The following is a 27,527-nucleotide window of genomic DNA, read 5'->3' on the forward strand; positions in this document are numbered from 1 at the left end:
TAGCACATTTTAAAAACATATTTCCTCGTTCTATTTTATAGTTGGAGCATTTGCATGAAAACAGGTCCTTGCATCTAAGGAGTTTGATACCTGCTGTTTAATCCAGCCTAAGATCCTAATCCTCCAGTTTGAGCCATCACAAATGGTTACTTTGGTGGCAATTATGATGTCACTAAAAGAGCATTATGCATTTGGGAATTAAACAGCAGGAGCCAAATAGCTTTTAGAAACAAAAATCTATTTTTCATGCAGGTTTTCCCCTCTTCAAAACACACACACACACACACACACACACACACAAAGAGGAATTGAAAACGTAGAGGACAAGATTTTCTTCCTCTTCAAATTGTTTAGGTTTGTTGACAGTTCCATGGGGGTAACAGGGTCTATTATAAAACAACACCCTTAAAAATACACTTCCATATGGATTCAAAACTAAGAGTTATAATGCTTCCCCCATCACCCCATAGTGTGGATTACAATGGCCCTTATTCCTAATAAGTTTCTAGTTTACATGTATGTAGTATAAAATCTTGAAAATACATGGGATGTGTGTTCTCTTATGTACTGGGAGTCAAAAGAATACAGCTTTTTTAAAAAGTGTACTTTACATATTTAGCCACATGAAAAGCTTGATAGATACCTACCTAAAATGATTTGCTGCTAATGCCCCCCCCCCCAAAAAAAAAGCTATGGTCAGCTTTAATTGTGTGATGTTGCATGGCAGTCGTAGATCTCGATCAAAAGTCACATCTTCATCCATATCAAATGTATCCCTCAAGCTAAATGAAGACCTCTTTTGGGTACAATAACGTGAAATCATTCTGGGGGTGAATTTCCGTTGCTGAACAGAGGTCTGATTTTGAGGGGAAATGCATAATCTTTTTATGTGCTCAAGCTTACAGAACTTAGCTTGGTGGATTTCCTATCAATGTCCTTTTCACTAGGTTTGCAATGAGTTAATTGAAGAAGCATTTCTTTCTACCCCAGTTGTAAAACTTGAGTGGCTAATTTATATTTTACGAATATATCGATGTGTCTTGTGCAATTCAGTGTCTCCTGGTCTTTAAAGTGTAATTGCGAATGGTAAAAAATACTGCTTTCCCCTTTCTATAGATTGCTTTCAAAGGCACCTTAATGGATGTTTCTTGCCAAGACCAGGTCAATAAGATGATCAAAGACTTTGTGGCTAAGCTGTAAGCAGATAGCATGACAGTCTTCCATTTGCTTATGAATAATATTCATTTTCTTCTATCTTCACATTTGGAGCTCCTAAAAGGCCAAACTGTGCCCCAGTTTCCACAGTTTGTCTGTATAGTCCTTCTGCATACTTATGTCCTGTTTACGTTGTGTTAAGTGGGACTTACTCCCAAGTAAGCATGCACAGGATTTCAGCCTTAAATTGTGTTAATTTCAGTGGAAGAAACTCTGGTATTCCGTAACAATGTTGCCAAATTAAAGTTATGTGGCTACACTGGGGACAGACATACGATGCAGACTCTCATACATCATGTGATCCACCACTGCAAAAACCTGAACACTTCCGGGCTAAATGAGGAGGGGCTAAGTCTCAGTGGCAAAGCATCTGCTTGGCAAACAGAAGGTCCCAGGTTTAATCCTTGCCATCTCCAGTATGGATCTAGTTATAGATGATGTGGAAGACTTCACCCTAAGACCCTGGAGACCCAATGCCAGTCTGAGTAGATAATCCTGACTTTGATGGACCTTTGGTCTGATGCAGTATAAGCCAGCTTTATGTGTTACTGTGTAGTCTCTCATTCTTTCTGGTACTGCAGTCTTCTAAGGGCGAAAACGCATGGTCGCTTTAGCATCCTTTATTCCCTGTTTCAGCCAGAATTCAGCCAGGATTCAACGCATGCGTTTCGCCAAACATGCATTCGATCCTGGCTGAATCCTGGTGGAAACAGATATTGTAATAAAGGAGGCTAAAGTGACCATGTGTTTTCACCCTAAGTGTTTTGGTGTGGTGCTTCTTTCTATTCTTCTCTGATCAATGAATACATCCAGGGTTTCAACTTTGGACCCTGAGTGTGCTATATCTGTGTTTTTCCACTAGGATAGGGCTTTCTTTACAGTGTCTGGTATATAGGTCCGGCTTTGACACCAAGGCTCATGTGCTATTCCAGATGCCCCATAATGTCCTCTCTTGTGTGTGCTCTCAGTCTCCCCCTGCTAGGCTCGTATCTTCTGGCAGGCATGCAGGCAAGGTAGATAGAGAGGCAGAGACTACATCTTACCTCTCCCTATACAGGCAATTGACAGCCCTGGAGCATGTCCATAAAGGGAGTGAGGCAAAGGTCCCTGTATAAAGCCTCATCAGTCTTCTCATCCAGAATCAAGTCTAGGGTTACATAATGTGTTTGGGATTATGTGAGTACCAAATGTTAATTTTCTGAGTGGGACAAAACTACTTTGATTGGTCTGAGATAGGTTTCATGCCCCCTGAGATGAAGCAATGAAGAGATGAAACAATGATCCATTTTCAGCTTGGGTTATGCCAGTATTAAATGTCCATTTTCTTGGTGGCATGCCATAACTTTGACTATTTTGGAGTACGTTTTATGTCTTCTTTAGATATTACTGAGGAGCCCCATGGCACAGAGTGTTAAACTGCAGCACTGCAGTCAAAAGCTCTGCTCACGACCTGAGTTCGATCCCGATGGAAGCCGGTTTCAGGTAGCCGGCTCAAGGTTGACTCAGCCTTCCATCCTTCTGAGGTCGGTAAAATGAGTACCCAGCTTGCTGGGGGTAAAGGGAAGATGACTGGGGAAGGCACTGGCAAACCACCTCGCATACAAAATTTTCCTTGGAAACATCGGGATGTGATGTCACCCCATGGGTCAGGAATAACCCGGTGCTTGCACAAGGGACCTTTACGTTAGATATTACTAGTTATGTGAGTAACTCTAGATGAACACAAACCCCCAGTGTTCTGCCTTGTGCAGAAGAATCTTAACATTTGAGATACCCCAGTGAGTCAGGAAGTGGGCAAGTTCCAAGTTTAACTAGGAATAACTGGAAAATCTTCCTCCTTTAAAAATCGTGTCCGGAACAAGTAACGTGGGTCCTTTATGCATGTGTACTTTATGCATGTGTACACATTCACCCCCGGACTGTCTCTGCTGTTCCTTGGAATTATGCCTGAGTTTTGCGTCCATTAGACCTTGTGCCCAGCCCTTGCAAATCCCATATCTTCCTGTTCCTGTTATAATACTATGTTTGGGGCATGTTTTCCATTTATAAGTGTTTTTATTGTAATTTTATTGTATTTTTAACTGTAATTTTATTGTATTTTTAACTGTAATTTTATTGTATTTTTAACTGTAATTTTATTGTATTTTTAATTGTAATTTTATTGTAATTTTAGCGTATTTGTTGGTGCTGAAATTAATGCTGTGTAAACCACCCTGAGCCCAGCTTTGCTGGGGAGGGCGGTATATAAGATTAACAAATAAATAAACAATTAAAAATTTAATAATATTTCCCTATTCTGATGTGCAATACAATGTGCTGTAAGAAGAAGAAGAAGAGAGAGAAAACACATTTTCCTGGTTAGTTAATGTTTCACAATATAACTGGCAAAAGTGACAGACTGAGTTACCTCTCTTACCATTAATTCTTATATTGTGACACTACAAGGTGAGGAGAGAATCTTGAAAGCATCATTTTTCTTATAATAGCTATGTATTCTGTGCTTCTAGCTTAATGATGACCATGACAGTGTCACTATATATAATGCAGTGTTAAGCTTCAGCAGTGTCCTCTTGGCCAAACTGGACAGATGAGTCAGCTATCAGTCAATCCTTACACAACCATACAAGGCAGAAATCTGTTACACTGTTAACAAAATCTGGTCTACCTACTAGGGCTGTCCATTCGGCTATTTTAAGTGTTGCCTCTGTAGTTTTGTTATTGTTAAAGAGTACACGTTCAGTTTTCTAGAGCAGAACAATGGTGAGGAACAAAGGGCTGGTAAGCTTTTCCAACCATTGATTCATTAGGCAACCTTTGGCAAGTTCCTTTGGCAAGTTTCACTGTGCATTCCTAAATCCGTTCAACCCACATTGGGTTGCACGGGAGATACGCCACCTAAAAGGTGGCCTATCTCTGCAAAAATAAAAGGGGGCGTTCCCAAGTGGTAATGGCTTAGGAGGCTGCCTGATGGCCCTGCCCCACAGGAATGCCTCCCAGGATGCCAGGACGTCCCAGGAACTCCTCCCGGGATGCCACCATGACCTTTGCCCACGTCCGGATCCTGCCATGTCAGCAGTCGGCAATCGGCGTCCAGCCCTGCACTCAGGTGCTGGGGCTACAAACACCAGCGTACGCCACCTGGACGCTGGCGCTGTGGGTCCTTGTGCCAGAGCAGGCCTTCGCTGGCCTCTCTCTCTCTCTCTCTCTCTCTCTCTCTCTCTCTCTCTCTCTCTCACACACACACACACACACACACACACACACACACACACACACACCAATTTTATGGTGAGAATAATATTGATCTCCTTTACAAAATTGTTATAAGGTTTACTGAGATAACACAAGTAATTGCATTAAAGTCTCAAAATGACAAGATTGGGTCAGTGATGCAGATCTACATTTCGTTGATTGGCAAGAGTTCGGTGCTTCTGAACGGAGAACGTGATGTCCTGCCAGTTGTAGATTGTAATATATATGCAATATGCAACAATGATTGGGATCTGCATTCTGAGAAGCATGTATCTATTTTTGTAATGCACAATACCAGCCAGCCTGCAGGAAAACATTATAAGGACAGATTTTGCACATAGCAGTCTTCATTTCTAATGTACATATTGCTTGTTAGTTTGAATGTATTGTTACTTCCCAAACCCTGATAATGTGCCAGCCCCCAAGCTTCCCTTCTTGTGTATGAGCGCATTGGGCGCCAACCATTCCAAATCATTGCAGTGCTACAAAAATATATTGTGAATATAAACTGTTTTGTTGTTGCTGCCTGTTTTCTATTGCTATAAAAATTGATTCCGGACTAAGATCTAACTTTGCCAAGTTTCAGGCAAGAGCAAAGGTCTGAAGATGGTATGGGGAAAAGTGCTGACAAAGGAAGAGCTTTAATGACTTCAGCATTCACTTGTGATGTGATGCAAGAAAATAAGTGGCACTGCAGAGAATCAAAACAGCGAGAGATTGGAATACATTTACAAAGTCCCACAGAACTCTGAATCCAATTCTGGATGCATGGAGTGTTTCAGTTATATGCATTTTTCTGTCATCATCGTATTTCCCTCTAATACCAAAGTGAATGATCCCCTGCTGATCACCACAGAGGTACTTTTAAAATCACTTTTACAGTCTGCTTCTATCCTGAGAACTGTTTTATGAGATTCTTTTAAAGCTGCTTTATGATGTTTCTCTGCTGTTACAGAGGTGTTAATAGTTTATTAATTGTTAATTATTGTTATATTTTATATTTTTATTATCCCTTATTTTATTTATTTTGTATGTTTTTATCTCACCCTTCCTCCAAGGAGTTCAGGGTGGCCAACATCAGTCTCCCCTCCATTTTACCCTCGCAACAGCCCTGTGAGATAGTCTAGGCTCAGAGAATGTGTCTGGCCCAAGGTCACCCAGAGTGGAGATACATTTGTTCGTATACATCCTGCTTTTTTGGTAAAAAAAACCCAAAACAAAAACAAAACAAAAAACATCCCACCCAATTTGAACCTGGTTCTTCTAAATCCTCATCCAACACTTTAACCACGACACTAAACTGGTTGCTTTGGAAGCCACCTTGAGCAGGTTCTCTGGAGAGGAGGCACAGAATTTTCTCGATAGAAAAAATAAATAAGCAACGCAGTTCACAAAGATGAGGTATGTTTTCTGCATACCTGGAGGAATACTGAGGAAAATGTGCATTTCTTCAAACAATCCCCCAATGGGAAGCCCCTTTCCCAAACAGGAGAAAAGGACTGAGCGTGCTTTTTGTTCACGCTGCGATGGAACCTTAAAACTATGGTGTCAGAGGTGCAAGCTGTGAGGTAATACGCACCTTGCCACTAGCTTCCCTTCAGCTACAGCCAGAAGAGGAGAAGGAAGTTCTGGTTTCCTCATCTAGAGCCAATGGAAGAGTGGGAGAGTCCTCACAATTTCCCTTAAATCTGATAGCGAAGAAGGGAGCCAACTCCCACTTTTGCCAACCTCTTGACAGTTCAACACTGTGAGGAACATTTCCTCTTGGTTATTTTTTTGGGCAGCAAAAATGCCACAGAACCTGCTCTGTTCACCCTACGAAACTGGCCATCTCCCTCACAATACTTTGGAGGATCTTTATCCCCCCAGCTAGGCTGATTTAATTTGGTAGGTTTAATTGAATTGATCAGCTGGAGAGGAATGATTTTTTTCTTGTTCATTTGTTAAGATCTTTTATTTCTGATGTGTAACTTGTTATCAACATGCCTCCATTTTGATGCATATTTGATACATATCTCATCCCCTCCATTAGCACTGGGACCAGCATTTCTCAATGTGTCACATATGGCCATTGCCACTGCCAAGACACATGAACACATGAAGCTGCCTTATACTGAATCAGACCCTTGGTCCATCAAAGTCAGTATTGTTTACTCAGACTAGCAGTGGCTCTCCAGGGTCTCAGGTAGAGGTCTTTCACATCACCTGTTTGCCTAGTCCCTTTAACTGGAGATGCCGGGGATTGAACCTGGTCCCTTCTGACTGTCAAGCAGAGACTCTACCACTGAGCCACGGCCCCTCCCCAAAGCACTTCAGAAAAAAGAGAATTGTACCTAATCTCTTCACAGTAAGTGAACTAAAATAGAATGGTGTAAGTGTCTGCCGCACTATTAGGGTTGGGCAGGGCTAAAAGACCCTCCAGAGTTCCTCCTGAAGAGACCTCAGACTAGCGAGAGGAAGGGCTTAACAGCCCTCAGGTTGTCTTTCTCCTCTCTTTCTCCTCTCTTTCTCTTCTCTTTCTTCTCCTGTAGCCAGTTAGTCAGCATAAGGGCTAACCTGGCATCCTAGGCCTTAGTCCTTGACCCTTATGAAGCATACTTCCTGAGATATGAAAGAAAATAGTTTTTGTTGTTATAGGATGTTTAGAAGGGGGATTTATTTTTTGTTTTCATATTAATTACGATAACTATAAAACACCCTATTTTTGTAATTATTGCAATTGATAACAAAAGGAATGCACATCTATTAGTTTGACTGCTGGAGTTCACTAATTCCATAGTGCAGATATAATTTCCCCTCAATCATCCTGATTTCTGATTTTACTACATTTGGATTCTCAGTGTTCCCTATCGAAGAGTCTTTAAAAGACATCTGAACTCCCTAATTTTTTAAAAAATGTCTTTCGCAGCTTAACTATGAAGCTTTTAACCAAGAGGCTCTGCCTGTAGTTTCAAATCTCTGGGACAGCAGGACACTGACTCTTCCTGGCACTTGATCAGTACATATTACCACCCCCACCTGCTTCTCTCATATAACAAAGCAAGTGGGACTTTGAGTATGGGTCACAGCAGGCAAGAGAAGAGAACAGCAGGACAGGCCCAGGCTGGGGCAAGAAGGCCTTGTGTGGCTGTTAGGAAAAATGAACCCCCCTCCACCCTATTTCTTGCACGTTGTATGCCTACAGTGGAGGGACTGTGTTTTCTTCTCAAGGATCTCCTCCCTAGTCGCTACTCATTTTCTCTGTTTTGGAAGAAAAGGACTACATTCATTTGAACAGAACGAAGAGCGCAGAGCTGCAATCAGGATGATTGTGGGACCCCCTAAGGTTGCCAACTTATGCCCTGTCTCCTTATGAGAGGTTTGCTGAGTGGAAATATGAACAGCTGGAACTCTGCATGGAATGAAGTGAAATAACATCACCTGATAACTGTTTGCAGGACAGCTACAGAGGTCAGTTGAAAAGATAACAGCTCTAATACCTGCTCCCTCAGACCATGTTGGGTTGGACTGGCCCTGGAGCAGTTTGCATTTCAGCCATTTAGTCTACAATAAGAAAACATACACCGGACAGTTTCTCTTTCAGGAAGGCAAAATTGTATGTCCAATCAGGCATCTCTAAGTCCTGCTTTCAATTGGGAAAACATGTCTGAGACCAAAAAGATCACTGTAGCAAATATGTTTTCAAAAGAAAGAATTTGTGATTGTAGTTTTGTAAAATTACCATGTCAAACCACCATATCTAATACTAAAGTCACTTTCTCAAGGAAGATATCTCTTTTGTGCGGATGATGAAAATGGCAACGCAGGACCTCTGGCAGACAGAGTCACCAACTACTCAGGGGACTCCCCAGAATGCAGGAAAAAATATATAAATGCATATATCAACCAAACAAAAATGAAAAACCCTCAAAAACATGCTTGATGAAGACTGAAAATGCTCCTGAAGGGACAGACTATTGAGAGCAATATTCTGGACAGAATATTGAGGACAGAATATTGAGAGCAACTGTCAAATAAAGGTAAGGAGGCAGAGAACTAACTTGCCCAAGACACTGTGACTGTGAGTATAGAAAATTGGGGAGGGGGAAAGAGGCTGGACTATCCATGGTTCAGGCTAAAAGGTAGAAATCATATAATGAACCAACTCCTAAAACAGAAGTTATAGTTCCTAAAGAATGACTAATTTGGTTCTTGTAGGTTATCCGGGCTGTGTGACCGTGGTCTTGGTATTTTCTTTCCTGACGTTTCGCCAGCAGCTGTGGCAGGCATCTTCAGAGGAGTAACACTGAAGGACAGTGTCTCACAGTGAGACACTGTCCTTACCAAGACCATGGTCACACAGCCCAGATAACCTACAAGAACCAATGAACTCTGACCGTGAAAGCCTTCGACAATAGAATGACTAATTTCCCTGAAAATCTAAAGCAACCAGCATAGCTCCCAGGCAAACCACTGTAACACAACAGACAGCTCTGGGCATGGGTTGCAATGACCTTGGTTGAAATCCATGCTTAATCACAAAGTTCACTGGATGACCTTAAGCGAATCGCTACATATTTATACATTTAGATATTTATACCTCCCTTTTCTCTCCAACAGGGTTCCAAAGAGGCTTGCAACTTCATGCTTTCTTCCTCCCTTTGTCTTTGTGAGCTGGGTTAGCCTGCGAGAGAGTGACTGACCCAAGGTCACCCAGAGATCTTCCACGGCTGAGTAGCAGATTCAAAGATGGGTTCCAGATCCTAGCCAGCACTTTAAACCAGGGGTCCCCAACATGGTGCCTGTGGGCACAACGAAGCAAGCTTTTCCTGGTGCCCACTAAGTGTTTTTAGAAAGTGGGCAGGTCTTTTCCCAGCAGGGCTTCTGATCAGCTGTGCAGATCATTTCAATAGTTGTTTTGGCTGCAACTGTCACGACAGCTCAAGAATCTTCACTGTGTGACTGAAGCTAACCTGTGTGTAAGGAAGAAAATGTTTTTAAACAATACATTCATTTTAAAAGGCATCTTGTTAAACAGAGCTTCTGCCTGATATGTAAGTGTTACTTTTAGTGTTATGCCGAACCTCACTCCCTCACACTTTGTGGTTGGCTTCTCCTCCTGTGGCAGCCGTTTTGTGGTTGCACGCACCACTCTATATCAGATTTCCAAAGGTACCCCCCAGGCTCAAAAAGGTTGAGGATCCCCTGTTCTAAACACTACACTAGGCTCTCCTGTAACATATAGGGTTGCCAACCTCCAGATGGTGGCAGTAGATCTCCTGCTATTACAACTGATCTCCAGCCGATAGAGATCAGTTCACCTGGAGAAAATGGCCGCTTTGGCAATTGGACTCTAGGCATTGAAGTCCCTCCCCTCCCCAAACCCCACCCTCTTCAGGCTCTGCCCCAAAAACCTCCCGCCGGTGGTGAAGAGGGAACTGGCAATCCTACTGACATACCTTGTAGGGTAGTTGTGAGAATAAAAAAAACACACTGCATTGATCTCCTTAAAAGAAAGATAAGTTGCAAATATCATAAAGGAACGTTTCCTATTTTGTCAAATGAAGGAAGAACCCACTATTTATTAACAATACTGAGCAAGCAACCTTTACTTATAACATCAGTCTCCGATTTGAACATGCTTAAAGAGTATTTAATTAAATGTTTGGGAGTATTAGAAGCTTTGGTATCTAGTAGACAACACAGTACTCTATTTAATTAGCTCCAGAATAAATCCCCTTCACATTCAAACAACTCTTAACCATTCTGCATACAATGGTCTTGGCTGAGGACATATTTCAACCTGAGGACACTGCCCTGACAGCTAGAGTGGATAAATGGAGAAACTAATCCTATTGATCAACACATCTGGTGTTGGCTGTAATCCTATTCTCAGTAACTCCCAGGTGTGAATTGATGGCTGCTCTACTGTAGAGCACTTTGCTCACTTCAGATTGCCTACCTGCTGCTAAGTGAATCACTTTCACAGCAATATCTATTTGAAGGCATTTAAAAAGTGGGGGGGGGCTGTGCTCGTTTGAGTTATGAAAAAGAATGGATGGGCTTTTTTAAAAAAAGAATTCCCTCAATGTAGAATTTGGTGCTTGCAATTGCTTCTCAAGTTGGCATGCTTTAGCCTTTGAGAGTAAGAAGACGAGTAGAAAGAATAATACAGCAGCAGCACATATTACATGTTTTACATCATTTTGTTTAGCACTGCTTACAGATGACATGCCTCTGTCCCTCCTGCCAGCTTGGAGGGCTTTAAGAGGGGAGTGGACATATTCATGGAGGAGAGAGGTATTCATGGCTGTTGGTGAGAATGGATACTGGTCATGCTGCATACCTATTCTCTCTAGTATCAGAGGAGCATGCCTATTATTTTGGGTGCGGTGGAACACAGGCAGGATGGTGCTGCTGCACTCGTCTTGTTAGTGGCTTCCTAGAGGCACATGGATGGCCACTGTGTGAACAGACTGCTGGCCTTGATGGGCCTTGGTCTGATCCAGCAGGGCCTTTCTTATGTCTTATGTTCTCCTTTGTTTCTAGGGGCAGTTTAATAAAAAAGGAAGGTCCGATGTAGAAAAGTTGAAGGCAGCAGGAAAAGAGGAAGGTCCAACATGAGATGGATTGATCATATAAAGGAAGCCAAGGCCCTCCGTTTGCAAGATCTGAGCAAGGCTGTTAATGATAGGACGTTTTTGGAGGACATTGATTCATAGGGTCGCCATGAGTCAGAAGCAACTTGATGCTACTTATCACACATGCATAATAGATATTTGGGCATAACAGCTATCATTATATACTAGGGTTGCATCCTCCAGGTTGTGAAATATCTGGATATTTTGCAGGTAGAGCCTGAGGAGGTCAGGGATTGGGGAGGGGAGGGACTTCAGTGGGGTATCATGCCATACAAGTCCACCTTCCAAAGTGGCCGTTTTCTCCAACTGAAATTATCTCTGTTGCCTGGAGATCAGTTGTAACATTTATTTATTATTTGATTTCTACCCCGCCCTCTATCCCCAGCCAGGCCTGACTCAGGGCGGCTCACAACAATTATATACCATCAAATACGAAAATAATAAAAGCATAAAATATACTATCTAAAATCATTAAAATCATCTCAAAATAGATCAAGTCCATACAAACTAATGGTGCATCATTAGAGCCCTGGGCTGCCACACACCCAGCAACACAATCAAAGCCCCCTCATACAGTTGAAAAGGCCTTGACCCTAGTTGAGGATAGCCGGACAGTCTTTGGGCCAGGGACCACCAGTAAATTGTTATTTCCAGAGTGTAATGCTTTCTTGGGGGCAAACCAGGAGACACAGTCCTGTGAGTATGAAGGTCCCAGACTGTAAGGCTTTAAAGGTTAAAACCAGCACCTTGAACTTGATCCGATGCTCCACCTGTGGCTGACAGATGTGCTGCCTGCACACCATTCCCCAATGGTTCTGGTGGTTCTGGACAACATTATCAGCTGGGAGCACTGGCGCAGTGTTGGTGAGTGGGGAGGGGGATGCATGTGCAGGTGGCAGGGGATGAGTTGGTGGGTTATGATCCAATCAGAACTCTTGGGGCCCAGCAGCTGCCCCACCCACCTCACAGTATGCTAAAGCCCACCTTGAACTATGGTTGCAAGGTCTTTCTTTGCCACTAGCAGGAGGTTTTTGGGGTGAAGCCTGAGAAGGGCAGGGTTTGGGAAGGGGAGGGACTTCAGTTCCATAGAGTCCAATTGCCAAAGTTGCCATTTTCTCCAGGGAAACTGATCTCTATCAGCTGGAGATCAGTTGTAATAGCAGGAGATCTCCAGCTAGTACCTGGAGGTTGGCAACCCTACCTTGTACGTATATAACAAAATGTTTAATTAAAGGAACATTTAACTTAAGATTATTCCTTCATTGTTACAGAATTTCTCTATGCAACATCCCTCTCTTCTTTATTCTAGTTTAATTAGGATAATTTCTATAAATAATTTCAGAATTCAATCACGATCAGTTTGCCATAGATTTAAATCTTTTCTCGGCATTCACAACATTTGCCCATCTGTGTTGGTGTTTTAATAAGGGTGCAGGAACACATGTGTACATCAGTCAAATGCTACAGAAAAAAAGTATGTATAATTGCAGATTTAATCACATCAAGATTGCTTTTTTTATAATAGTTTGCCAATGTGCATGTGCATCTAGGTAAAACGGGGGGAGAACACATTGAACGGAAGTGAGAGGTGTTGAATACTGCACATGCAGAATGCTCTACAAGAAATGCAATAATAAACTGAGCAATAGAGAATTTCTTATGCATCCTATCCTCTTTGAAAACAAAGACAGCTAATTCAGAACACCAAAATCAGGGGAAAGTATATTGATTGATTGATTGATTGATTGATTGATTGAGGTGTTTTTTTTAACTCTTCCTTCCTATTAAAAATATACAAGGTGTCTTACAGTAAATCCAGGCATCATAAAAGTCCATTCCAGGGATGTGTAATTATAAAAAAAAATTATAACAATGATAAAAATAATAAAAAATAACAATCAGCAACAGATTAAGAGCTAAAAAAATTAAAAACAGAGGTATAAAAACCTTTGTATAGCATACATTACAACCTCCAGAATACCAACGATAACAGTGATTGGTACTATTACCTCTCACATTGCCCTGAGAATGGTGGACTATAAATAATGTAAATAAGGGAATAAAATAAACAATTGTCGAAGGCTTTCACGGTCAAAGTTCATTGGTTCTTGTAGGTTATCCGGGCTGTGTGACAGTGGTCTTGGTATTTTCTTTCCTGACGTTTCGCCAGCAGCTGTGGCAGGCATCTTCAGAGGAGTAACATATAGGGAATGAACTGACTCCCTTCACCCAGAACAAGATTCCTTACTAAGTGGATCATTGGTTCCACCCCACAGTTAATTCTAAAGCTATGACAAAGTGACTCTTTAAATAATAAATGGGCAACAAATAGGGTTGCCATTCAAGTGGTACCTGGAGTTCTCCCAGAAGTACAACTGATAGATGACAGGGGTCAATTCCCCTGGAGAAAATGGCAGCTTCAGCATGATATCCCTGCTGACCTCCCTCTATGGGCTCTGCCCCCAAATCTCTAGGAATTTCCCAACTTGGAATTGGAAAACTTAGCAACTGAGAAGAATGGGAGGGAGTTCCATCATATGGTGATGGCTGAACATTTCACAGCATCCCTACTCAGGGCTTAAACCAAGAACGTCAGGGCTGGGATTTGGTCTAAGGCAGTGTCTGTGCTAGTACTTCAGAACACTCTTCAGGTAGAGAAGCAAACAGAGGTATGTCACATCCGCATCTGTGGCCAAGGCAGTATGAAAAGCAAAATGGACTGGCCAGGATGGTTGGGGATGCAAGCAGAATGGTTTCTACCCTTGAACGTCAGCTCCTGACCTCAGGGGCCCTTGAGCTGGAGAGTATACCCTCCATTCTGGATGAAATCTGGATGCCCACAGCCTCAGCTGTGCCACGGCAGCCCAAAAGTTAAGATCAGCTTTAATTCTCTCCTTAGAAAAGTTTGCAAAGTCTTTATTCATCCGTAACATATGGTGCTCTAACAGTGGAGGCATGTTTTTCCCCCCATCACCAACATGGATCCCTACAAATATTCAATGTTAAAAAATAGTCCTTTATTATTCTCAAAATATCTCTCTGTTGTTCACTGTGCCATCAAATGTGTGATTGTTTTCTCCCCCCTCAGTGGCTTACTGTGAAACAAATGCAATTATAGTCAGCCCTAATGACAAAAGCATTTAAGAATTTTTCTTAATTATTAGCACAGCAATTGTGTATACTCCATAATGCTTAATGATCCTTCTCAAGCTTCATGGAAATGTTTATTCTTTGAAAGATTCTGATTAAACAAATAGCACAAGAAGGGAGTGATTTTCTAACTAAGACTTTTCATATTGCTGTAGGATGAACTGTACTGCCTCTGTTACACAAGGTGTCCCCACTTGCCTCAGGATGGGCGTATACTGTCAGTTTAGGAGCTAAGGAGGAGGATGACATTCAGCAGGTATGGTCGTCCCTGTTACTGCAAAGCTGTGTTAGGTGTAGCTGCACCTGTGGAATTTACGCTCTTAAAGAGACAGAAATTTCATTCCATTTAGAGCATTGCCACTTGCATGCTTGTGTGGAGAGAGTAGTGTGGTTGCCTCTATGGCTCTGGACTGTGATGGTACAAACGTGGGCAGTTCATTAGAAGGGTGGGGGTGATGTAGAAAAAATACAAACGCCATCCACTTTTCAAGTCTGGACTCTGATGCTAGTGTGGTTCTTTCCACATGGGTTCAACGATCCACCTTTTATGCTTAAAAGTCCTGGCATGATTACTGCTGGTTGCTCCTCACCAAAATGGGTATGTGAACAGACTTCCCCGTCCCTATGAAGAAGAAATCACACCAGCAGCAGACATCTCAAGGGTTTGGCAGCATTTCTGAGTTTGTGAACACACCAGGAAGCTGGAGTACAATGGGAGCACTGTTTACCCTTATCGAACAACCTTGAGAGCAGCCACCAAGGCATAAGCAACTGTGCTGTGAAAGGTAAGGGGGAACTCAGCCAGCCAGCGAGGTGTAGTAGTTAAGAGCGGTGGTTTGGAGCGGTAGACTCTAATTTGGAGAATCGTGTTTGATTATCCACTCCCACAAATGAGCGGAGGACTCTAACCTGGTGAAACCGGGTTGTTTTCCCCACTCCTCCACATGAAGCCAGCTGGGTGATGTTGAGCCGGTCACAGTTCTCTTAAAGGTCTCTCAGCCCCACCTACTTTGCAAGGTGTCTGTTGTGGGGAGGGGAAGGGAAGGAGATTGTAAGTCAGTTTGATTTTTCCTTAAGCGGTAGAGAAAGTCGGCATATAAAAAACAACTCTTCTTCTTCTTCACCACCACCACCATCATCATCATCATTGCACCAGTGTATTATGGGATGGAATGGCAGTGCATAGCATAAAAATTGGACCGTAAATTTTTAATCCTCTACATCTCTTATATTAGGAATTGGGCAGAAAGGACTTACTTGGTAAGAGTGAGTGGAAAAAAATTGAGATGGATGACCAAGTAAAGGCTTGAGGAAAGAAATCCTAGCATCTGTGGTCAATAATTTCTTTCCATTGATTAAAAAAAGCCACATTAGTTTCTCACACTTTCAGTGGGAGTCTGCAAGGTTGTAAAGTTTTTTTTTAAAGCAAAAGAAGTATTCTGAGGCTATCCAAGGGGTGACCCATGCAACTATCTTATATGATAGTTATCAAGTGATAAGCACATGCTCCAGCTTGCCTTCTATTGATAGATAAGGACATTTTTCCATTACAGCACATGTGGGAGAGCTGGTGATCCCAAGCTAAACTGAAGTACCCTGTGATATTTGCAATTATCACATCAAGATGCACATTAGCCTTGTCCTCCAATGTCCCCACAGAAGCAAAAGCACAAATGGTTAGGTCAAATTTGACATACGGACTTCAGCAGGACAGATATTCAGACCATCCGTGAAGCATATCAAGAAATTGTGCTTCAGTGGAACAGATCATTGCAGGTTCTATTCATAAATACTTCCTTAGTATTTCACTTTATTAGCACTCTTATCTCCAAATCTTGAATATTTTCTCTATGTGTATTTATATATTTCTGGGGGCTTTTCAGGCTGCAGTGAGGGAGGTGAGAAAGTCACGCTCACAAGCATAAATCCTTCCAACCATGGAAATGTTGTGCTGTAGACAACATACCTGCAGGCCAGTCTGGCATAGTAAGTAGAGCATGGCACATTTCAGTAGTTCTTCCAAAAGCTCTCACATGCATGAGTGCAGAGAGAAAGTAGTCAGCGACTTATTACAGGCCAGCCCCTTGCTCTTCACTCATCCTGTACAAGTTGTGATCTGCCATACCAAATATAACTACCGGTTCTGATTAGTAGGCTTCCAGGTAACTGATATCCCCTGTGCATTTCAGTCCCAAGCAGAGAGAGAGAGAGAGAGAGAGAGAGAGAGAGAGAGAGAGAGAGAGAGAGAGAGAGAGAGAGAGACCGACCATACAAAGCTGGTGGGGCTTTGTTTGGTTTACTGGATAATAAATTTGTGTCCCTATAAATATGATATGGGGAAGGGGTCAGTATGAAAACACATACATGTAAAGCTGTTCATGACAAGCTCAGTGTTTTTCACTCTGATGAAATTCCCTTGGAGACCCCTCTTCATTGAGATTCCTATTGACTGTTCAAGATGAAGAAAAGGACATGGATAGAAAGAGCAGCCACTTCCAGCAAAGGCAATGCTTGTTACTTTTCAGTAGACTCTTATCACCTCACTGTAATCCACCAAGGGAGAAGCATACAAGGGCTGAACTTCACTTGCAACACCTTGTTTCATGTTCAGCATGACCCTGGAGGACCCTGTGAGCATATGAATCAATACTAGAATGCAGACTTCATCTCAACAGCAGAAAAATAGGCCTATTTTATTTATCCTTCGAAGCCTAGCATGTAACCTGTCAAGGGGAGGTTATTGCTGACAGAGATGTTTTAAAATAAATAAACATACTGTTTGCCGTGTGGCTTCTCCATGATGGGTATCAGCAAATAACACACAAAATGGAATGTGCAAAGTTTGATTAATGATATTATATATCAGCAACTATTGAAGTAATTAATACATTTAATAGTACTAAGCAATGTTCCTTGTAGTGTAATGTCAGACTAGGATCTGGGAGACCCTAGAAGCTAAAATGAAAAGAAGAAGAGCTGGTTTATATCTATATCTATGCTGATTATATATATATACATACTGATTTTCTCTACCTTTTAAGAGGGATCAAACCAGTATACAATCTCCTTCCCTTCCTCTCCCCACAACAGACACCTTGTGAGGGAGGTGAGGCTGAGAGAGCTGTGACTAGCCCAAGGTCACCCAGCTGGCTTAATGTGTAGGAGTGGGGAAACCAACCCAGTTCACCAGATTAGAGTCCGCCACTTATGTGGAGGAGTGCGGAATCAAACCCGGTTCTCCAGATTAAGAGTCCACCACTCTTAACCACTATGCCATGCTGACTAAACTGAGACTATAATTAAGAGATAACATTATGAGAAGACAAGAGTCACTGGAAAAGAAAATCATGCTAGGAAAAGTTGAAGGCAGCAGGAAAAAAGGAAGACTGAACATGAGATGGATTGACTCTATAAAGCAGTGGTTCCCAACCTTTTTTTGACCAGGGACCACTAGGACTTTTTTGTTCGGTGCAGGGACCCCAAGGTTCAAAATAAAAATTCAGAGAATTTGAAAATAAACTTTAACCAGAACTGTTAGTTAAACATTAAACTTAGAATAATATTTGAATATTTTTTTTTATAATAGAGAACTTTTTAATTGAAAATATTAATTTATTATGGGTTTATAACTTTGTTTCGTGGACCTTAATTTAGTTCCCGGGGACCCCTGGGGGTCCATGGACCCCTGGTTGGGAACCAGTGCTATAAAGAAAGCCACGGCCCTCAGTTTGCAAGACCTGAACACGGCTGTTAATGACAGGAAATTTTGGAGGACATCCTTAGGGTCACCATGATTCATAGGGTCATCATGAGTCAGAAGTGACTTGACAGCACTTATCACACACACACAGAGCCATTCTTCTGAAACAAACTCCTAGAGGATGTCAAGAGGTTGCTCTCTATGGTTTGTTTGTGAAAGCCCTGCAAAGCAATACTGCTTAAGAAGGAGTTTCCCAGAAATCCACACCTTGCTGGATAGCTATGGGGTGGGAGAGACATGGAGGCTGTGAATCATTGGCCTGTTTGTGTATTCATTTGTTTATGGATTTTAGTGCTTTGTGCCATGCCTATTTTTTATGCTTTTGTAAGGTGTTTTGATCCTCTGAGAATCAAAGGAAAGGCAGGATATACTATATTTAACTGAAAGGGAGATGACACTGAATTTAAGACAATCGCCAATTCTTAAATTAAAAATACCTTATGTTCTATGTGGGTAAATATGGTAACTGTTTAAATAAACAAATAAATAATTTAGATTTTAAATATAGTTTTTAGTATCAATATGAACATTTCACCTGAAAGTCCAGCGTAGGAAGAATGCTGGGTGGGGACCAGGAAAAGCGTGCATTCAAATCATGAAATGTTCTTCATGAAGGTAAAATAGAATAACCCTATGATACATCACTCTGAAACCTTTAGAGGAAAGATGGGGTAGTATTGTTATTGTTGTTTTTATGGTATCCTATTTGATGTTAGCCGCCCTGAGCCTGTTCAGCCGGGATAGAGTATGGAATACAAATTCAAAAGTAAATAATAAATAAAGAAAATTAAGAAATAAAGAAAATCTTGTAGGGGTTCCTCAAGCAAAACATTTTAATCAACTAGTGAAATTCGTTATTATACCTGCAAGTATATCCTGAAGTTATCAGATGTCTAAAATGTAATTTGGAAGGTTCCCCTCAGTCAAAGCATTTGAAGGATTTCAAAAGAAGACAAAATATAAAACTTATGGGGACTTTGCATATCTTTCCAAATCTATTGAAGTTTTTTAATATATATATTTAATCAATTTTATGCAAACTACATTCTTACATTCATCACAGAACAGCTGTGTTGATTTTCTGTTTCATAAAACTTTTATTGTGGAAAAACCTTACAGTAATAGCTATGGGTCTGTTTTATTGTTTCATTGTTGTGACCCTTTGTATCTGACTGCCACAGAGTATAAAGAACCATGACTAGAAAGACCCATGAGAGAAAGATAACCTTCACAAGATTTGGTGTTCCTTTTCATACACCTTTGTTTCCATTTACAAACTGCAATATCAGAACAAGCACTGGAAGTGCATTGGATTGGTTTCATTTCTATTTCCCATATTACAGAATCCTGCCTACTTCCCTGACCCAATGACTGTGTTGTGGGCCTTTTCAACATGGTGGTTCCTCTACTTCAAATGCCAGCTCTACTGACCTCGAGGCTTGCCTGCAACTGGTGAAGAATATGTCAGGCCAATTGCAAGGAGGGTTGGACAGATGGTTTTTGAACTACCTGCTGCTTCACCATATCTTTGAAGCTTGTTGGCATTGGACCAAGGTCTTAGTCTTACCTCTAGAAGCCATTACTAGACCAGGTCACCATGACATTTCTGAACTTTAAGGAATCTTTCATCTCACCTCAAGTTCAAAGGAAAGAGGCTGATTGTCACCAAAATCATAAAGGAAGCTCAGATCCATCTTTTCTGTCTGTAGTATGACCTTCTCCTAGAATGCACTGCAAGAGTCATCCTTTTAAATGGTATCTGATAACATCTTGCTATAAAATAGCAAATATGAGATTCCCAGTGATATATTTGCCCATTTTCTGACTCAATCTAAAATGGGGTTGATGGGGAATCTGAGAGGTTCATCTGAAGGGCTCCCAAAGAAGACTGAAACCAAACTGGTAGAAGCAACCTCTTTATTGTAGATTGATCAATCAAGGCAAGTGCCTGCCCACTAAATGAAGTCCGTTGTCCTAGCAGTGCTCCAGATGTAGCTCAGGACAGATAAAGGACCTTTGACATCAGCAACACATACAGCCAATACACCCTTCCTCATATATCAGTGACACACATCAGTGCCCAATCAATCCCCTAGGTTTTCCCACCACTCAGGCCTTCTGGGCACCTCTAGGATGGTACCTTGCGTATCAGTATGTTTCTATACTAACTAGGTTCTGTGAATATCTTCATATGTAAGAAAAGGGGGGGGGCTACAGGGAAGATCATGTTTGGCACTTACTTAAGGGAGGACAAAGAGAAAAGGCAGGATATAGTAGAAGGCCGTAAAGTAATAGAATGCATACTATCTGTCTCTGTTAGGAGATAAGGGAAGGCTGGAAGCTTTCAGGACAGCATGTCTTCTTTCTAGGTTAAGGCTTGTCTTTCTAGGCAAAGGGGAATTCTTTCAATTGGTGACATGGTTACTTAAGCCAACAACTGTCTACACTAGGAATATTGACTATATAGGAGAATCAAATAGTTTAGAATTTATTCTTCAGTGGCCAGATATTTTTTTTAAACCCACCGTTAGACACCTCTTAATCTTTACATAGCTGTCATCAAGTTATGATGGCATCATGGAAAAGATTATATTTTATCATCATGGGGCTGGAACCATAACATCTGGCACAACCAGAAGACCTTTCTCTGCAATGGCACCAAGGAACGTGTTTAGGACTCTGAAGAGTGTACAGAACTAGCTGGAAATGATGTATTGATGGTGTGAATAGCCATGATTTTCCAATTGCCTTTGCCCTTGTCAAACTCATGTTCTCACATGTGGCTAGGGCTATATCAACACATCATTGTTACTCACAGGGGTGGGCAGAAGCTCACTCGGGAATGACTAGTTACTTTCCAAGGAATTAAAAGTAGCTCTCCGCTCCTCCTCCAGTGCTGCTATCTTCACTTTTTTTATCCTTCCCCTTAAAACTGCCACAGCCATTTCTCTCCCCTTGACAGCAAAGGAGAGGGAAGGAAGCATACATGCACCTTTGCTCTGAATAGGAAAACAGCACCAACACCCTTTCCCTTCTGCCTCTCCTCCTCCTCCATCATATGTACACTAATCCTCCCTTGCTCTGGACAGAAAAGGAATGTGCTATTGACTCTTTCCCCCTGCATCAAAGCTGCTATTTGCTTATTCCAGGGAGAACATAGAGATAAGTATATTATTCCCCTGCAGGGCAAGTTACAATTTGGGGTGGCTGTGTTTGCTATTGGAAAAGAAAGTCTTCTTCACTTGAGCAGTGCATACCTGCTCTGAAAATACAATACATATTGTATAATCTGTCATTTTCTGACTGGTTCCACCCACTGAAATGCCATTTTGTGATTTACTCTACCCACTAAGCCACCATTTTGTGACTAAAAGCTCCCAAGGCCCTTCAAAAAGTAAAATATTTTCCAGAAACATAAAGTCTTCCTTCCTCTGCTGTATAGCAATAGTATGCCTTCTGGATTGTCATGTCTACATAGGAAAACCCATTTGTGAAGACGAATGTAGTGCAATGGTGCATAATATCTTATGATACCCGTGTGGATGCAGACTAAGAGTCCAGAATAGGCAGCAGAATTGAATGTATGAAGGGAATCTATTGGATGTGAGCCACCTTGAGCCCGACCCTGGTCAGGAAAGGGTGGGATAAAAATAAAATAAATCAATAGATCCTAGAAAAAAAGTGGTATCTTACTGTGCATGTTGTTACAAGTGTGGTTGAGGTTTCATTAAACTGTGTGGGTTGTGCAAATGAAATTGGGCAACAAACTTAGCCTGTTCTTTTGAGTGCAGAATGATGCAATGTTGCTCATGCAATATACAAGGATTTCAAGTCATATTTCAGGAAGCACCAGAATCCTGTAATGTGGAAATTACACGATGCCAGAAAAAGTGGGAAGGATTCACAGATTAAGAGAAAACGTCTGGTTCCCATTGACCAGCTGGCTCCTTGCCTGTATGACCACCATTTGGTGCCCCTCCCAAATTCATATTCATTATCCAAATATTTGAGCTTTTTAACTTTGTTCTATTTTCATTCATCTAAACCTTTCATTCTCTATTTAATTGTGCAAAACAACTGTAATCATGCAAATGCATATCCAGATTCATCCAAACAGCTTGGCAAACAGTCAGGGGCTTGAGCTGAACTGATAGGTGTTGGTCATGCCAAAGCACATACAACTCTCCCACCTCCTCCTTTCCAGTTTCCTTGTTAGACAGACTTAAAGAATAGGACACCTCTGAGCAAGTAGCTCAGTCTATAGGGTTGCCAACCTCCAGGTCTGAGCAAGTAGCTTGGTGAAACAGTTCCACCAACAGTTCCACCAACAGTTCCACAGCGGTCATGAATCAATAAAACGTCTCAACAAACGTTTCAAACAGTGAGTGCGTTAGCCCCTGAGGACAATGCAGTGGCTGCTTCTGTCCTAAGCAAGAATGTACTTGTGCTCCTTTCGAGTCTTTGCAAGTGCAGGTATGGCTTCAGCGTTGCTCACTACAAGCTGCTGGTTGGCTGGCTTTCTATGCCAGGCCAGCCCTCCTCCACAAGAGATTCAGTGTGAGTTCAGCTGGGCACCAGGCACATAAAGGAAGAGAAGAGCTGCCGTTAGCCAGTACGGATCAAGACCAATAGGTTGAGAAACTCTGTTCTAGAATAACTGGAAAGATTGGTTTCTCGATCTGTTTTCTAGACTACCTGGAAAGATGACTTTCAGGGAAGCTTGCCTGTTATTATTGACCTCATTGAGAAGCCTCTGAAAACCTTTCAGTGAACCACAGAGATTCCTGGAACATAGCTGAAAAACCACTATATTAACTTGGGGGGGAAACCCCTCATGATCCACCTCAAATCAGTGCCAACCCATTTTTAAAATTGTGATTTTGTCTCTCCAACATTTATGATACATTTTTTTAATTAACAAATTATAATTTATATCTCATCTCATTCTGCGTTAACTTCCATGTCAACAAAGCACAGCTGGAAACCATTATATTAGATACAGCTTAATGCCAGAAAACAAATAGATGCATGTGAGAGGGTTTCCCCCCCCATTTATGCAAATGTTTCCTTTATTGGTATGTTTTTATTTTCAAAGCGATTTTAAAATAAGATTTATTTGGACTTATTTGTACGCATAAGTGAAAGTTTATATATGACAGAAGAGGAGCTGTACTCTTTGGTTATATGATAATGAGATTCTCAATGTATTTTTAGCTGACTACAAAATGAGCTAGGAAAAAAAAAGAAAGCTAGTTTGATTTGCATCTTGATTTTCAATATACAAGCAGCATGCCGCAAACAATTGGCATCCTGATTTTTGCAGAATTGTGGTTTTGTCTGATAAACATGAAATCTATTTACTCAAGACCACAGTGGAAGCATATCTATTAACTTTGATTGAAGCTGCTTACATAAATATCCTTCTTTCATATATGCAGTTAAGGAAATTTGCAGAACATCAGCATGTTCAACTCATGAGAATAGTCTGTTATGAGAAACGTTGATTTGTTCAGCCCAGTCAGTCTTTGAAAGTATAGACTTTTATGTACAACTTACAAACTAATTCAGACTAACCAGCAGTCAACACTGGTTCAGAAAGGCTTCTGCAAAGGCAGGAATACTTGTGCAAATCTGGCATCTTCCTCACCAGATCCAGAAGCGTTGTAGATATTTTTTCCAGTTTCTTTCCTGTCGTAATCTTTATTACCTATGGCTGCATGAATTATAGACTCATAGAATCATAGAGTTGGAAGGTACCACCAGGGTCATCTAGTCCAACCCCCTGCACAATGAAGGAAATTCTGAACTACGTCCCCCCCCACACACCCCAAGTGACCCATACTTCATGCCCAGAAGATGGCTAAGGTGTCCTCCCTCTCATTATCTGCCTATGGTCATAGAATCAGCATTGCTGACAGATGGCCATCTGTGTGTGTGTGTTAAATGCTGTCAAGTCGCTTCCGACTCATGGCGACCCTATGAATGAAAGTCCTCCAAAATGTCCTATCTTTGACAGTCTTGCTCAGATCTTGTAAATTGAGGGCTGTGGCTTCCTTTATTGAGTCAGTCCATCTCTTGTTGGGTCTTCCTCTTTTCCTGCTGCTCTCAACTTAGCATGATTGTCTTTTCCAGTGACTCTTGTCATCTCATGATATGACCAAAATACGATGATGGCCATCTAGCCTCTTCTTTAAAAACCCCAGGGAAGGAGAGCTTACCACCTCCTGAGGAAGCCTGTTGCACTGAGGAACTGCTCTGTTAGAAAATTCTTCCTAAACTCTGAGTTGGCAGAGTTTCAATGGGTACACAGTTTCCCATATAATGAGGTATCAGTGGCTGGAAAAATGGCACCCTGTTGAATTTCTATATAGGGGAACTGCTGGTAGGGGGCAGCCTGAGGATTGCGTGGGTTCGTTTGTAATGTTAGCAGAGTTGGGAAAACAATCCAGACCCACACATGCAGAGCTGCATTCTGTAACGCTTACTGCATCAAAGGGATTTGCAAAACACATGAACTAACTGTAGGCATTCCAGCACCAAAGAGACCTTCAGGATTCAAAAATTTACAGGCAGATAGGAAGCACAACAAGAGGCAGGGAATACAAGAGAATCATTCAGTAAGCCCCAAATGGTAGAATGTACTATACCTCCTTCTAGTGCTCATGGATTAAACATGTTCGATATCAGTATTTACAGTAATAAAACAGCGCACCTCTCCAATACACATGGGGAGAGATGGTCCTTTAGATATGTGGCTCCTAGGCTGTGGAGGGCTTTAAAGGTTATCCAAACGTTGAACAGAACTCAGAAACAATCTGGCCACCAAGGTAGCTGTTTTAAGAGGTGCAAGACATAGGGCTGCCAGGTGACCACTCACTGGCAACCCCCGACCCCTGCCCCCAATCTGTAGGCTGGGGAGGTGAAGAAAAAATGCTATCACTGTGATGATGTGGCATCATTTCCAGTGGAACCCAGAAGTGATGTCACTGAATCGTAGAGTGGCATAATGTCACTTATGGGTTTGGTTGGGAAACAATGTCATGCTGTCAATACAATGGCACTGGCTGGCAACTCTAGCAAGATACATTCCCATTGGCTATATCCTGATAATAATTGGGCTTCTGCATTCTGAACTAGTGGCAGTTTCTAGGTTGTCTTCAAGTAGGGCTGTCGATTCGGTTCGGCCCGAACTGAAAAACAGCCGAATTTCCCCTGATTCGGCGGTTTTTAGTTCGGGACGAACTGAACTCAAAAATGGCGGGAAACCGGGGGAGCTGAGTTCAGGAGTTCATGAATAAATTCGGCAAATTCAGGGCGTCAGTAAGCAGCATAACCGTCAGTAAGCAGCATTCTCCTCCCCCGGCCAATCGGTAGCCAAGCTGGGTCTTCTTCTGGCCAATCAGTCAGGATTGAGTACTGGAGGAATCAGCTGCTGCACGGCCGGGCCGGGGAGAGAGAGAGAGTGAGAGAAATCCTCGGGGGGGGGTGTGCTTGTGCACATTTGCTCCTTTCCGTGGCTGCAGGGGGCGCATTTTTGGGGGTAGAGACCCCAAACTTTCAGTGGAGATTCAGACGAGCCTTCTTAAGAGACCCCCCAAGTTTTGTAAACATTGGGTCAGGGGGTCCTGAGATATGGGCTCCACCCCTTTATCCTCCCCCTTTTCCATTTCCGTGGCTGCAGGGGGCGCTTTTTTGGAGGTGCAGCCCCCAAACTTTCAGCATAGCTTCAGACAAGCCTTCTTAAGAACCCCCCCCCAAGTTTTGTAAAGATGGGTTCACTGGGGGCAGAAATATGGGCTCCCTCCCTTTTCTCTTTCCGTGGCTGCAGGGGGTGCATTTTTGGGATTGCAGCCCCCAAACATTCAGCATAGCTTCAGACGAGCCTTCTTAAGAGACCCCCCAAGTTTTGTAAACATTGGGTCAGGGGGTCCCGAGATATGGGCTTTCCCCTTTTCCCTATTGGGATGAATGGATCACCCGATACTGTATGCATCTCCAGAGCGGCAAAACCTTCCGTGCTTAAATGGAATCATATTGGATTACCCAGTCCTCCCAGCCCCTCCTGATGGAACAGAAGACAGCCACAGTAAGACCCCTTTGGGGGCTTTAATCTATATTTTTTCTCCTGTGTGTGTGTGGGGGGGAAGCAGAGTCTGTGTGTGTGTGGGGAGGGAGCAGTTTCTGTGGGTGGGGGGGAGCCAAAGGGGGCTTTCGCCCATTCTGCCTGGGGTGTGCATACCCCCTCGAGTCTCTCTCTCCCTGGTTTGAGGGGGGGCTTCAGTTGTGTGTCCTCAGGTTTTCCCTCATTCATAAGATCGGTTAGGTATATTTTGATGCTTGCTCAAAACTGGTTTTCAAATGGTTACTTAAAGAATGCATTTTCCTGGTCCCGGGTCTGATGCAAAAGGGGAAATCCCACCCCCTCCTGCTCATTATGCATAGCTAGCTGCCTCTGTCCCTTTCCATGGTTTGCAAACTCCCAGGTGTCAGGTGTTGCTTTGAATGGTTGCGAAGGTGTTGCTTTGCAGTTGTGGGTGTTGCTTTGCAGTTATGTTGCTTTGCAGTGTTGCTTTGCAGTTCTGTTGCTTTGCAAACTTCTTAGCACCTGCCCCACCCTTGCTCTCAGCTGTTTGTCGGGGCTGGGAGCTTTGTGCAGCGGCAAGCTCTGCTCAGAGATGCACATTAAGGGTGGGGGGGCCCCCTTTTGGGGCCCATATCTCAGCCCCCCCGACCCAATCTTTACAAACTTGGAGGGTCTTGCAAGAAGGGTCCTCTGAAAGTTTGGGACCTCTACCCCCAAAAATGCCCCCCTGGAGCCGCGGAAAGGCACGGTTGTGTTTTTAATGGCTTTATTCGGCCGAATTTTTTCCCCAAACTTTGAATTCACGCCAAATTGCACGGACCCAAAATGGGGGAATTCGGACTTCGGCATATCCCGAATCCAGACGGGCCGAATTCGGCCGAATCCGAACTATACCGAATTTTTTTTCCAACAGCCCTATCTTCAAGGCCAGCCCAATAAAAATAATAAAAGCAGAAGCATTGCAAATATCGAGATATGCCTGCTGACCACATGCCCTTAAATATTTCCATGAAAACACTGGCCTATTCTCTTAACCTTTGTCTCCTATTTAAGCAAGATCACTTCCTGCTCAAAACGGAGCTCTCCCGTCTTCCACACCGGGGCAGCCAACATTGTCAGAAATCATTATTTTCATCCCAATGATCACTGTATTATGATACTCAGTCTTGGTGAGAGATAACCAATGGCAGTATCTGCAGAAACAGTCAGGAGAAACAGGCACTTGGCAGGCATTTGGGAACAAATTCCCAATACTGCTAGTTAGTAGTGGTATTAAGGGAAATGGAGTTTTGTTAGTGCAGAACTTAGATGCAGATATTTAGTTATGTGTTGGTGTGGGGTGCGGACACACACAAACCACACGCTTATATGCCAGATTGGACAGCAGTGACAAAAGTGAACACTTAATCAAAGAGGCACTTCCAAGGAGATGAAGAATTATGTTTCC

The sequence above is a fragment of the Euleptes europaea genome, chromosome 2 (assembly GCF_029931775.1).
Source record: "Euleptes europaea isolate rEulEur1 chromosome 2, rEulEur1.hap1, whole genome shotgun sequence".
In the NCBI taxonomy this organism is placed as follows: Eukaryota; Metazoa; Chordata; class Lepidosauria; order Squamata; family Sphaerodactylidae; genus Euleptes; species Euleptes europaea.